The sequence below is a fragment of the Bombyx mandarina genome, chromosome 17 (assembly GCF_030267445.1).
Source record: "Bombyx mandarina strain Sakado chromosome 17, ASM3026744v2".
NCBI classification, from domain to species: domain Eukaryota; kingdom Metazoa; phylum Arthropoda; class Insecta; order Lepidoptera; family Bombycidae; genus Bombyx; species Bombyx mandarina.
In genome coordinates this window covers 2,111,345-2,126,276 of record NC_143223.1, presented here as the reverse complement: position 1 = coordinate 2,126,276, position 14,932 = coordinate 2,111,345, and the positions used below count along the sequence as shown (strand labels likewise).

General features: G+C 36.2%; 1 protein-coding gene across 1 annotated transcript in view; it reads left to right on the top strand.

Annotated features, from left to right (window-relative positions):
* Positions 1-10,423: 10,423 nt before the first annotated feature.
* LOC114241343 (galactokinase) overlaps positions 10,424-14,932 on the top strand; it is a 31,531-nt gene continuing 27,022 nt past the window's right edge. The window contains exon 1 of the mRNA XM_028172151.2: positions 10,424-10,535. The gene's annotated coding sequence lies outside the window, so the exon portion shown is untranslated. The remainder of the gene's footprint in view (positions 10,536-14,932) is intronic.

Below are 14,932 nucleotides of genomic sequence, written 5' to 3'. Positions count from 1 at the left end.
ATGTACGTAATCAGGAGCCACAACACAGGTGTCATTACCGATTACCTACATAGATAAAAAACACCGAATCCTGATCACGCAGGAGCCAGTCACCGTCGACGCCCTAGACACGTCCCTACGGATCTATCAGATCCAATAACCCTTACATTAGACACCTTTAGCTCTAACACAGTAGGGACCTCGATAACCGTACTCGTCGAATTCGACAAAAAGTTCGATGTGCAACCTAACCTAAACATCAGCCCGCTGAGTTTCTCGCCGGATCTTCTCAGCGGGTCGCGATTCCGATCCGGTAGTAGATTAATTCGTGAAGCAGTTGCTCTTGAGTTGTTAGGTCTCCTTTGGAGGCGCTCGGGTAGCTGTTAGCAAATTCCACCCCTCCTGGCTGAGCCCTTGCTTGCGAACCTGCCCTGGTAAAACTGGAAAGGCCTCCGGGCCACCAGTACTCTCTCAAACATAATATAAAAAAAAAACAATTATAATATTTGATTCCAATTTAAACAAACTTTATCCAAAAACAATCCGTAATTTTTACATCAATAATATTAAGTAATATAGGACTCTCATTTGCACTAATGGGAGCAATCAGCCACGCTTTCACTGAGAGTCTCGGAATAGTCGTTAACTGAGGTAAGCCCGGAACTTGAGTAGTGAAAAACATGAACATGTGAAAAACATGTTTTATAATTTAATAATAAAAAACTTCAAATTATTTAAAATATATGAATCTAGTGAAACCTGATCACGTTCTGTAGTGAAGATCGCTAACTGTACAACTAAAAACTTCGATTTCTTAAAACTACCTTGAAAACCCTAGCGCTGCCTATTGTGCATTGATGGCACAATTAGAAAAATCGTAGAGTGCCAATAACAATCTAAAAAGTTTCTAATCGATCAATTCATTCGGATGAATTAATGACTGACGCACAGAAAACAATTAAAGAAATAGTTTGTTTTTAGGTTCGCAGGACAAGCGGAGTGGAAATAATAAATAACAATAATAATAAATATTAATAAAAACAAAATTATTCATCAATTTCACTATAATTAATACTACCTACTTTTCCGATTTAATCTCGAGTTTTCATTGTTTCCGACGTTTCGAGTATTTCATGGTTTTCATGGTCACGGACGACTAAGGTGTTATTTATTTAATATATTTTGTACACACAGCTGTTAGAAAAAAACACGACAATAAGGATACAGAGTACAAGGGCACTACTAATTTCATGTTGAAATCTCTTCCAGTAGGCCCGCAAAAGGAAAGAAGAATTAGGAACACAAACCTAGTGCATACAGTAAACATTACATATAATAATATATACATATTACAAGATACAAAACAATATACATACAAATACACACAAACACACACACACACAATTATTTATGTGTTATTTGTTGACGTTTGAATATTTGGCTGGCTACTGTCTAATTTTGAATAAAAATATTTCGTAGTATTTATGTTTCTTTTCAATATCAAAAAACATTCTGTTTTACAATTTATTATGATAAATGCAAGATTAAACTGTAGAAAAGTATTTCCAAGTAGTTACGACTCGAGCGAATACATTATTTTTACGAATACATTTATCAGTATCAATTAATTACCTTCATAAAAAATGATTCGTCCTTGTTTAAGAATACGCTGAAGTTGTCATTTTTTGCTGAGATGCGATAATTTTTCTATTCAAGTTTGAAAAACGAGATAGATATTATTGCAATGGAATTGAGACATTGTCCAAATAAATCAAAGTCAGGGGCGCCATTTTAGATGTGGGGTCCTCCGATAAAAACGTCGCAAATCAAATAGCTCACTGATGCTTCCGAGATGAGATTTATAATGTCTTTTGTTAAGCCGAGAATAAAGCGTAAAATGTTTCTATGAAATGTTTTTATTCAACTGCAAATTAGGAGTATAAATATTGAACCGCGTAATAAGTTGTGAAAACCTATGTACATTTATTGTGTATGTTTGCATTTGTGTTTGTGTCTGCGATTTCTGAAGACATTGCTTGTTCGTCAGCATTGGCTAAAATAATTTTGTAACATTTTATTGGGAGCGAATTATTTTTATGGTACATGTATACCAGTGCAATTAAGTGCCACTAAATAATTCGTAAATGGAAGTGATTTCAGAAATTCCGAAGTCTATTTCGGCGTTAATTAAGAAATTAACGCTAATTTGTATTTAAACGATTTCTTGAAGGAACTGAAGATTTTCCTCATTAATGTAAATCACTTAGGTTTAGTTTAGTTTCGACCCCACATTTGTATTTTATTCGTATTAAAAATTTCGACCGTTCCAATTCCGTATTTGTAGAAAAGTAGGGTTTTCTATAGAAGTGTATCAATGTACCAAATATTAATAATATGAAGGACGTATCAATATCCCTTTGGGATCGAATAAGCCTAAATTCCCGAAGCGGCCGGGCAGCTTTTAGCAAATACCATGCCTCCTAGCTGAGACCGTGCTCGCCTACCTGTCTTTGTGAAACCGGAAAGGCCTTCTATTGATAAATAATTTTGTTTTTATTAATATTTATTATTTATTCTTCCAAGACCCGGGCCATCGGTAGTCCTTCCTTGCTAAAAAACAAAAAAATAGACCCGTTGTAAATACAGAGACGTAGTGTCGTGCAACAAAGCTTCCGCATCGGTGTATGTATTTTTTTTTAAACAATCAGTTGGGTAGAAAAATAAATAGTGCATTATTAGTATAGATGAGCAGACGTTCACGCGGCTCAGCTGATGTTAAGTTCCTATCGGACCCCACAGACATCGTTTTGTGCATAAATTACTGCTGCGTTATGTAGTCATGTATTCCAGCTTTTTTTAATCCTACCTATGCTGATAGCCTTGAGAGGCTATTTCAGCTTCACCCTAACGTGTGTAGGTGAGCTCACGGGGCTCAAACCGGAGAGTTGCTAACACTGACCCTAGCAAGAGCAGTGCTTCGCAGAATCTACCACCGGATCGGAAACGCGACCCACTGAGAAGATCCGGCGAGAAACTCAGTGGGCTAAATTCCAGCTTGAAGGACGGGACAACTGTTGTACTGTAAAATAAAGAAATGGTCAAATGCTTTGCGACAGAAATCTATTATAGTGGTTTTTAGAGTCCGTAAGTGTCGAAACGATTAAAATTCCTAAGTCTCTAAATATTTCACACGTAAACTTCGGCTAAGACGGAATTCCAGTGGGGTATAGATAAGGGACAAGTTTCTCGTCAATTGCATTTCTTCTCCTTGCCATCCTACCCTCGTGGTACCGGCTGTCGGCGCCACGACCAACATGGCTCTTGATCGGCTCAAATAACTCCTATCTTTGTTTTAAAGTTTTTGAGGTAATGACACATTAACGTACTGTTACTACATCACATGTTCGTATGGATGTTTCCTCACTCGTTTTTTTATTACTTAGATGGGTGGATGAGCTCACAGCCCACCTGGTGTTAAGTGGTTACTGGAGCCCATAGACATCAATAGCGTAAATGCGCCCACCTTGAGATATAAGTTCTAAGATCTCAGTATAGTTACAACGGCTGAGGCGAGTTAAGGAGCAAACGCAAACCAGAGTCGAGTAGAGACAGTTTGTGAGGGCCCTATGTACCACCGAAGTACCCAAGGACTACAACTTAATCCAAACTATGTCTCATAAATGTTCGTCAGAAGCGTTTATCTGCCTACTCTTATCTCATTAAACATTAAAGTAAATATTCGTCACAATTAGATTATGCTTGTCTCATACTATTATAACGGGCTTTGAGATAAAACGCTATCGGCGAGGGGGCAGTTAACAATTGTTGACTTGTTGATAGTAAAGCTTAATAACTTAGGGTGTGTTTATAATGTTTTATCTTATAAAAACTCGAAGCCGCAGTCTCATACCGGTTTTTTTTTATTGCTTAGATGGGTGGACGAGCTAACAGCCCACTTGATGTGAAGTGGTTACTGGAGCTCATAGACATCTACGACGTAAATGCGTCACCCGTCTTGAGATATGAGTTCTAAGGTCAACGGCTGCCCCACTCTTCAAGCCGAAACGCATTACTGCTTCACGGCAGAAATAGGCAGGGCGGTGGTACCTACCAGCGCGGACTCACAAGAGGACCTACCACCAGTAATTACGCAAATTATAATTTTGCGGGTTTGGCTTTTTATTACACGATATTATTCCTTCACCGTGGAAGTGAAAGTGAAAATTTTGTTGAGTGGGTACGTATTTATTAGAAAAATTGGTATCTGCCTGGGATTCGAACACCGGTGCACCGCTTAATACGAATGCACCGGACGTTTTATCCTTTAGGCGACGACGAATTCAAATCTTTTAATATATTGTCGAAATGTATCTGACCTTGGTGGCTGGTGGAAGGACCTCTTGTGTTTACACGGGTAGGTACCACCACCCTGCCTATTTCTGCCATGAAGCAGTTAATGCGTTTCGGTTTGAAGGGTGGGGCAGCCGTTGTAACTATACTGAGACCTTAGAACTTATATCTCAAGGTGGGTGGCGCATTTACGTCGTAGATGTCTATGGACTCCAGTAACCACTTAACACCAGGTGGGCTGTGAGCTCGTCCACCCATCTAAGCAATAAAGAAACACATATATAAGCTATGTTGTTGTTAGAAGAGAATGATTTTGGCAGTTTGCGCGGCATAGATAAAACGTATACAAAAGATGTCGTCTGGCACGCAATGTAAACATGTCCGACAGGTGAAACCCGCTTTCTCCAACTCCCGTCGTTGTACCGAAATAAGATATACATAGTTAACATTATTTCAGTATTTATTGTATTCGTTTCTTTATTAATTTTAATAATTTTGATTCGGTTTCATTTTTGTTTGTTTTTGTTTTTGATAAATTGTAATTTTAATTTTGTTGTATTTTATGTAATAGGGTAAGTCCGGGGTAGATGGCCATATGGGAGAGATTGCCTATCGAAATATTTCAAGGTACCGTCCATTAAATGCCACTGGTTAACGTTTAGTTTTCTGCGCATCGTGCGTAAGGGCAACAGTGCGATAAAATGTTTGACGAAAAAAGCATAAAAAGTAAGTAAATCCTTTGTTTTTTGTTTCGACTATTGTAAATATTTATTTGATGTTTATGTTTTACATAATTGTGGTATCAGTTTATTTAAATTATGGTGATATTTGTATTTGATGCAAAGTATACAAACAGTGCTACTTTAAAATCTCAAAATGGTTTGTTTCGTGTCATGGCTTGTTTTAGTTTTTGTTGTGGTCATCTCTCCCGGAAAAAAAGGAGAGATGGCCAAGTGCAGTCGGTATATGATGGCCATGGTGCAATGTTACAGAAATGATGTTTTCTGCAAAGTATTAATGTATTTTCTTATTTGTTTTAGATGCCTAATAATCGTGTTTACAAAATCCTGCGTTAAAACTGTCTCGATGTCTAATGTTTCACACTCGAGTGCTTCGAAAGAGGCTTCGTTCAGTAAGGATCCAGATTACACTGCCATCTCGAATTCTACAGGATATATCACCTAGTCCACAAAAACTGATTCAAGTGCGTAAATGAGCAATGCAAGTTGAAACACCTTCGACTTCGAAAGAACACACTTAGACTAGAAAAATGCTGCAGAAAAAAAGTATAAAAAAGAAAGTAATAAAATGTGTCAAAACAAAGAAGGAAAAAAGACAAGAAAAGGACTGTTCAATGTATAGAAAGAAAAGCCATTCGAAGACTATCTTAGAATAGTGACGATATTCCATTAAAAATACTGTCAGATAAGAATGAGAAAAGAAAGAGACTCGAAAAGGATAATTGTCTTGGGCGTGGTGGTGAAAATTACTACGAAACACTTCTCATCGAAGAGTGGCTTCAATGTACAGTGTGTCAGTATGGAGTTCACGAACACTACACTGAATTTAAAACGACGTGCTCCAGATGTGACGAAGAGGAGAAAACAAGACTTAAAAGTAGAAAATAAGACCAAAAAGTAATTATAAGTCTAGAATTAATGGCCATTTTACCTCTAATACTATGGCCATCACCCCTGGATACCTCGGGAGAGATGGCCAATTGTGATTTATGAAAAACTTCAATTAATAAGGTGATCTCCTTAGAAATTGTTACTTTTTTGTTTAAAATATCAAAGTCGATTCTTCAAAGTTTAATGAAAAATAAATATAATTAAAAAAACATAACTTTTTGATTTTTGACAGAGCTTAGAAAAAACTATGGCCAACTACCCCGGACTTACCCTAGTATGTGAAATTTTATGGGCTTAAGTTGCCTGAAATAAACGCACATCATTTCATTTCATTATATTCTAAAAATCATTCGCTTCGTCTAATTCATGTAGTGAAAACACACAAATCGGGTTTAGATGTTATAGTAAAAAAAATGAATAGCGTTCAATCTTCAAACTTAACCTATAAAAATTAAAAAAAAAACACGTTTCTACAAACATCCAGTGAAATGAAACAAAGCCAAAACATACAACAAAGTCGAAGCTTTCTTTATGATTTTTTGAAATAAAACATAAACACGGAATCAATTTAGGAAACAGTATTTTCGAATTGTCAATTTAGATTTACATAATATTATAATAACAGTCTGAGTTGCAGCTATATCTGTCCTGTTCTATTCAGGGAGATAGGTACAAGAGAGAAACAATTCGCAGTTTTGCGTATAAAATAACCAATTCGACTAATAGCGTTTCCTTTTATAAAACGTCATATCTTAGCGTCTGTTGCACTCTAAGCCAATTACAGTGGGCTGTGAATTCTTCGCTTCGTAAAAGCTAGAAATACAAGGTAAGGAAAAAGGAAACTATAACGAATATGTCTCGGGGAAGTAGTATCGATAGTTCAAGGATGCCAGGGCAATATGATATTGTACGATTGTTATTATAAGCCAACAAACCTGCAAACTACCAAGCTGGATTCATTTTTGAAGACCGCTCGTTTAAATTGATTGGACCATCTCGACGGTAGTGTATCGGGTATGCGCCTTAACAATACCGGCGTCTTACAGAAAAGTACTATACGTACATATTATTTAAAACGGATCTCTCTTATTATTATAATGTTCAAAACAATTTTCAAAGCTCAATAAAAGGATCGGATTAGATTTATTCTACCGGTAACATGAATTCGCATTCAATTCGCAAGTTAGATGGATGGATATTTGCGGAGTGAATACTATAACTTAGAAATATAAATTAACAATCTGAATAATAAATTAAGTTTTACAATATATTTTTTTGTATATTTGATACAGTCGTGAAAATAATAAACTTTTAAAGAATTTAATAGGAAATTTCATCCGATAAATTACCGTAAAGTTAATTATTATCTTTGACAATCAATATAATAGGCAACTAGGTAGCTCATAAGAAGTGGACGTGATAACCCGGCGCCGGCTGCTATCTTCTGCTTCTTTTTTCTTCTTTTTTTTCCCAATTCTTCTTTATTAACTAACGAAATCTAACTAAACTAACTACAACTACTATATGTAGACAATAAAAGCAGGGACAACAGTCAGCGCGAGGGGCCTGCCACCGGCTCCGTGCCGCGGCCCACCTCTACAACCCAAAGGAGGAGCCACGGCACTTTATCTTGGCGCTCACCCGCTCTGGGCTCCCCAGACGGGGGAGTGGTCCACGCTCGGGGGTAGTGAAATGGGTCCCCATAGGGGGGCACCCCAACAATGTGGGGGGAATGACGGAGGACAGCTTAGTCCCATCATAGGTGCACTCATTATGCGCACTCCCATATTACTCCGATTAAGCCGACTATCTTACCATAGAAGGGGGTTCCAGTAGCTCCCTTGATAGCGCTCGACCATCAGGTGGTCTGGCGTGCAAGGGAGCTACATTGTGGAGATGCTCGTGGGGTCCACCCTCTGTAGTTACTTACCAACTATTTCCTATTTCTTTATTTTTAACTTGTGTACTTGTGGAGGGATTCTGCCACAAGCAGTGTTCCGCTCTGACCAATGAAATTATTACTGACTGACTGGGTGGTGCAGTAGTTAGTGGTCCTGACTGTTGCGCCGAGGATGGTGGGTTCGATTCCCACATCGGGCAAACATTCTTATGATGAACATTGTTTTCTCTCTATGGTCTGGGTGTTTATCTATACTAATATATAAGTCTACAGTGGTTTTTACGGATGTTCCGTTATAACTACTGAACCATGCATCCGATTGACTTGAAACTTGGTATCCATGTAGAAAATACATGTACTTAATGAATAGGATAATATTTATATGAGTGTTGGACTCCCTACACCAGTTGCGGGGCGTTAATGATGAGAATTTTTATGGGGGTGAGAAATTATAATGTTAATTTTAAATGCCCAGCGAAGCGGACGGGTACAGCTAGTTATCTATATATTTAAACGTATGTAAGTATGTATGTCAGTCTCTGGTACCAATAACATAGGGAATCCTGATTTGGGGCTGGATGACCGTGCGTGATTTGTTCTCAGTTATTTATTATTATTATTTATGTTTATTTATTAACACATTTTAACTAGCTAGGTACGCTTGTATATAACGGAACTTTTTTAAGGTTACAATACGACCGATGTATCTTGGCGAGTCCGAACTTCGCGCAGAAGGCTGCGCACAAACGTTTTTAGGAACCAAATGGTGGCATGACGGACGTGCGCGGGGCGGAGGTCTAGGCTAGGGATTGACTCTGTGTAAACACAATCGTCCCTTTATTCAATCAAATAGCGCAATCGATTTTTATCGATTTAGAATTTATTGATTTTTGTTTTTATGAGATACTGAACGAAATAGATTTACAAACTTATTGAATGTTATCGTTAGGAAACGAGACCTCATCTTTAATTTAAAAAAAAACTAATAACGCTTTATTTTCTTGGTTGAAAGACATGATTTAGTTGAATATCAGTTATTTATAAACAACTACTACAATAGGGCCTGTTTGTGAATATTTTGAACCTCCTATAAAATGAAATATAAATATATATTTTTATTTAAATTTTAATCAATTTGAAAAAAAATCGATTAAACAACATCCACAAACACGCATATTGGACATCCCTTTTCTTGACATCGTATAAATTCGGTAATTCTCGGTACGCGGTAATGTGTCTCACTCACACGCTAGCATTAGTGTCGTGTTCGTGTCGCTATCTCTGTCTTGAGTACGGGCGGCTACAACAGTTTTCATTGATTTCTTATTATTATACTGTTTTTGTTTAGTGCTCAGTTTTTTTGTTTAGTTTTAAGATTGTTTGTGTTTAAATTAGTTTTAGTATTAAGTGTCCCTTGGCATTTATACTATTCGTTAACAAAGATGCCACCAAAGCATAATAGTGTTTTAAATCGTAGGCGATAAAAAAAAATTTTTTTTTTTTTTAAAGAATTAGAAGATGGCGTAAAAGATTTTGACAGTTTTATTTAGAGTTGCTAACGCAAATGGTGTATCGCAACGCACAGTACAGCGGATCGCAACTGAAGGCAGTGTTTGGGCTTACTTTCGAATTAATTTAATTACGTTATTTTTACAGCTTTCTGTCTTAATTTATTATTCTTTTATTATCTCTCTTTAATTTATTACGTTATTTTTATAGCTTTCTGTTTCATAGTGTTTTGATATTCATTTTATTTGTACTTGGTCTCTGTATATGGGAATTTTAATTCGTATTTTGATTTAAAAAAATGAATGCTAATAACACTTTTTTTTACGAGTTTACATGCGCGAAAGTTCACCTGCGGCTATATTCAGACTCGCCAAGTTACGTCGGTCGTATTGTACTTTCATCGAATTCAACAATAATAGACAATTTAAAATAGACAACATGTAAAAATAATAATACTCCTGATCTAATATCCTGACCTGTATCATCAAGATAAACAAAAAAACAAAATGAAATTAAACCCTACTTCGGCTTGCTATTTTTAAACTATAATATCGAGGGGTGATACGAAATTTGGTTTAAGTAAAATTTTTGCAACTTTACAGGAGAGCCATTTAAAGTTTAAAAGTTGCTGAAGAGGTATACGACAAAGGGAGGGAAGATCTTCCACCGAGCGGGTGATATTGCTCGGTAGACCGACGGTCCAGATGTTGTTGTTCGGAACTTGTATATATGCAAGCTTGTCTTGAAAATGTCGTAAGCGAGATTCAGGCATCTGTCAAATATCTTGTGTTCTGTGATGGCTACCGCCACATTGCAAAATAAATCATGACAAAAAACTTCTTCAGCTATTTGAATGGAGTAAACATAATTGAACTTCAATTAAAATCATCGAATTGTTAATGCTAATACCAAATAAAACGGACATTTTATTACAAAGATAAATATCGTGTATGAAGCCAAAATGTTGCTTAAACCAAACAGGCTTTCAGACCTCGATTTTTTTTTTATTTTTTTTTTATAATTCAGAGTTATATCGCTTTTCTATCAGACGTCAGACGTTTTTAATAAACGCATGATATGAGCTAGTGAGTGAAGCGGTGCCCGTGCGCTCTGTACTCAACGGGATTGTGATAACAAAAGAAATACAAATATTTTGTGTTAAAATAGTACGTATTTGCTTTTGCATTTTGTTATTGTATGCTTTAATATATTAAAAAAGTTAGTTATATACAACTTTATATTTACATGGCATGTTTCGTGAGTTGTTGATATAAAAAAAACACTTATTATTATATTTTCTCTCTGTGTTTGTGTATGAATGTGTGTGCCGTCGGACCACACATCGTTAACCATAAGTACTGCGTTGAGACATCAAGTTGGATTGCATTGTATGATTGCTGTCCCTTTGACTGCGACTGACACGTGGATATTTTTAATTTTATTTATTACTAAAGGACCCAGTCCTACGGGATGGTCCAAGCCAAATTCGATCGTGTCTGGACATCAAGCTCCACGATGTCTACGAAGCTAAGGATGGAGGACAATTATGCATGAGGTATGATGCAGAGGTCACGACCTTCTGTAATGACGGAAGCGACGCAAGGAAGAACTATAGGTGGCAGACAAGCATATGGTCTAGCCAACGGAAAGTGGTCGCCGTCACTGACTTCGACAATGCCAGCGGCACAGCCATGTCTCTGGTTTGGGACTTTAATGCTCTTCTCAAATCTCGTCTGAAGAAGGATACGACAGCACCCGGTGAATACTGCGTGATGGTGTTAGTTCCACATTTCTATAATATGATTCGAGATAGATATGGTCTTTACGGAAGGTAGATAAGGGTTTCAAAGTGGGATGGTATCAGGTGGTACGGTGGTAGTATTGTGAGTTAGTGTAAAACGAGCAACTTTATTGTAGGAAATGATTTCCTCTAAACAAGCGATTATGAAAAATCTATGTCTATAAAGCGCCTAAATACGCGAAACGGTTTTTGTGAAGTTATTTAAATAATTGAACGAAAACAATATAATAAATTTTTTATATTATTATTATCTACACGATAAATTCTTTTTACCTAAGTTTTTTATAGAAGATATTATCGAACTATAAAAGTTTTACAACGTACCGATAACAGTAATTTTAAGAGCCATTTTACAAAATTGCTTCATTTGATAATAACAAATGTACTTGTCAAGTTAAAATGTCAAAGAAAATACGGTCCACTAAAATCAAGTAACGGGTCGTAGAATTACGTGAACATAATATTTAAAAGAGAAATGAAAAATATGACATTAGCCTGACAAGCCAGACTTATGCGTCTAAAAATCTACTTTATTTTATAAGCTGCTTTATCGAATGCATAAAAATTGAATCAGGAATGAGGATAATAACATAACATAAAGGAGAATAGCATCGTGTAATAAAAATGAAACCCACAAAATTATAATTTGCGTAATTACTGGTGGTAGGACCTCTTGTGAGTCCGCACGGGTAGGTACCACCACACCGCCTATTTCTGCCGTGAAGCAGTAATGCGTTTCGGTTTGAAGGGTGGGGCAGCCGTTGTAACTATACTGATACCTTCGAATCTATATCTCAAGGTGGGTGGGACATTTACGTTGTAGATGTCAATGGTTTTTTTTTTTTTTTTTTTTCCGGGCTGTTTGCCGAACCTCCTCCGAGGTCCCCGCGTGTAGGGGGTGCGGGGTATGTGGGACTCAACGATCTGCAGGTGTTGAGAGCAGACCGCGGGCCCAAGGAATTTAGGGCCCACCCACTAAACGACTCCCCTGCACTCTTACACCCGACGTCCTATCTCCGTCCGGGGTCAAAACCTATGGGCTCCAGTAACCACTTAACACCAGGTGGGCTGCGAGCTCATCCACCCATCTGCGCAATAAAAAAAAGGAGATTCGCAGAAGAACCAAGGTAACTGATATAGCCCGAAGGATTGCAAGATTGAAGTGGCTGTGGGTTGATCACATTGCTCGTAGAGCAGATGGCTGCTGGGGGTGAAAATTTCTCGAGTGGCGACTGCGCACCGGATAGCGCAGCATTGGTAGACCTAAACTCGCACCCACTGAGTTTCTCGCCGGATCATCTCAGTGGGTCGCGATTCCGATCCGGTAGTAGCGAAGCACTGCTCTTGCTAAGGCTAGTGTGTTAATTCTCTCAGCTTGAGCCCGTGAACTCACCTACCGGTCCGCGCGAAGTTGGAATAACTCCTTAAGTAGGCTACCAATGGTTAGAAAGAAAAAAACGTTGCGGGAACCCGTTGGACCGAGACTGCGCAGGATCAGTTGTGGCGAACTTTGGGGAAGGTCTATGTTTAGCAGTGGATGTCCGCGGGCTTGAAAAAAAAGATGTTGTTTGTAAAAATTTACAATCCGTATGTAACTAAATAATTATTATTGTAAAGAGACATGCTTTAACAAAAACCGACTTCAAATAGAAAAAAAAAATATATTCCAAAACAAATTAATATACACTAAAAACAATAATCGTCGAAATCGGTTGGCGTGATATTGAGTTATTCATCTATTTGTTGCGCACATACTTAATGCAAAGGACATGGGCCACTCTCCATACATTGCACGGCCCACTAAGCGAAGTTCAAGGACAGTAATGAAATTAAGTTTGAATAACAGACTATATTTTATATCCCTTTTATTATAAACAAATTAAAATCAATATTGTTCATGGGGATACAGAGATATTTAAAAAATAAGATAAGATTTTTAGGTTACCTATATCATATGATTTGCTGTCAATACACTTACACTTTAACATCATCATCAGCTTAAATATTATTTATATTACTATATTTTATAACACAGACCTAATTCAATGAACGCCAAGACTTAATTTGATGCAGAACAAATTGTAATAAGCAGGTATATCGCAACGAAACACTTAATAATATCCACAATGCGCATGAGTGCGAAAAACGACTCGTCAAAATATGTAAAACGTCAATAAACATTATACAAGCGTAGTTTTGTTTTTGCTTATGATCAATAATTATTGATCAATGTAATGATTTATTCTACGGATTTAAAAGTATAAAAATAGATTTTTGTTTAGATATAATGTTTTATATTAGTTTTAAAATCCGTTAATTAAATATATTGATATATTTTGCTAGTTTTTTGTAATATAATGTGTTTTTTAAGAAGATTTAATGTGGATTGTTTAAAATATAAATATATTTTACCTATGGCAACTCCTTCAATATTATCAATGTACCTTAGTCATGCTAATTTCTTTTTATTTACGATTTTAATAATCCCACCATTAAAATACCCTTAAATTTTATAATAAGTATGTAAAAATGAAATGTTTTTTTCTATAGATATTTCATTCGTGTCCTTGAGAGCACTAGTAGCTGGACCGAAAATGGCCCATGTCCTTTAAGACTTATATGGTTTTCTCATGGATACCATTACCAGAAATGGACTAAATTGGGAATTTGGGACTAGAATGGGACCACACGGAAAGCGTCAACTTTCTAATAAAAAAATAATCATCAAAATCGATTCACTCAGTCAAAAGTTATGTGGTAACAAACACAAAAAAAAAACATACAGTCGAATTGAGAACCTCCTCCTGTTTTGAAAGGTAAAGAGATAAACGTTCTTTAATATAAAATTACCATAAATTAGGTTTTTTCTCTTTTATTCGAGTTCGGAAACAAAGACATGTCATATGAGAAAACTAAATCCGCATTAAGCATCCAGACCGCAAAGGACAATGCCCAAAAGTGGGCCAACTTTGTGTCAAAACTATTTGTACTTGAAAAACTATGCCTTATTTTTTCACGTTGTTTAGTTTATGTATCAACATTTCTTTCACCCTGGCATAGTTTAAAAAAAAAAAAAATACTTATTTGATTCATAGATAAAGATGGGTTAATACCGATATTTATCAATATTAGCGAATACTAATATATTCATGATGTAATATTATAATACCTTAACGAATACGTGAATATCCTGATATCTTAATATACTTCGATAAAACGGGTAAACGAGTTAAACTTAATACGGTGTTCGTGAAATAAGTTAATGATTATTAATACACTTAATACGGTATTCGTACCGTATTAATTTTAACTCGTTTATCCGTTTTATCGAAGTATATTAAGATATCAGGATATTCACGTAATATTTAAGGTATTATATATACAAAAATGAAATGCTGTTAGTTAGTCTCGCTAAAACTCGAGAATGGCTGGACCGATTTGGCTAATTTTGGTCTTGAATTGTTTGTGGAAGTCCAGAGAAGGCTTAAAAGTTAATATAAATATGAAAATGCTCGGAATGAAATAAAAATAACAATTTTGTTTTTCCTTTGATATCCCCCCGTCGGACGGATTCCTTTTGTTTGTTTTAAGTTTATTTCATACAAAAGCTTAGGTCTTTTATTTATCGATTGAGGCACTACGAAGTCTGCCGGGTCAGCTAGTTAATAATATAAATAGTATATTGTATCTAGGAATTTGACTTCACACTAAATATTTTACAAGTAATATTATGTACATTAAAATTAATATTATTATTAAATC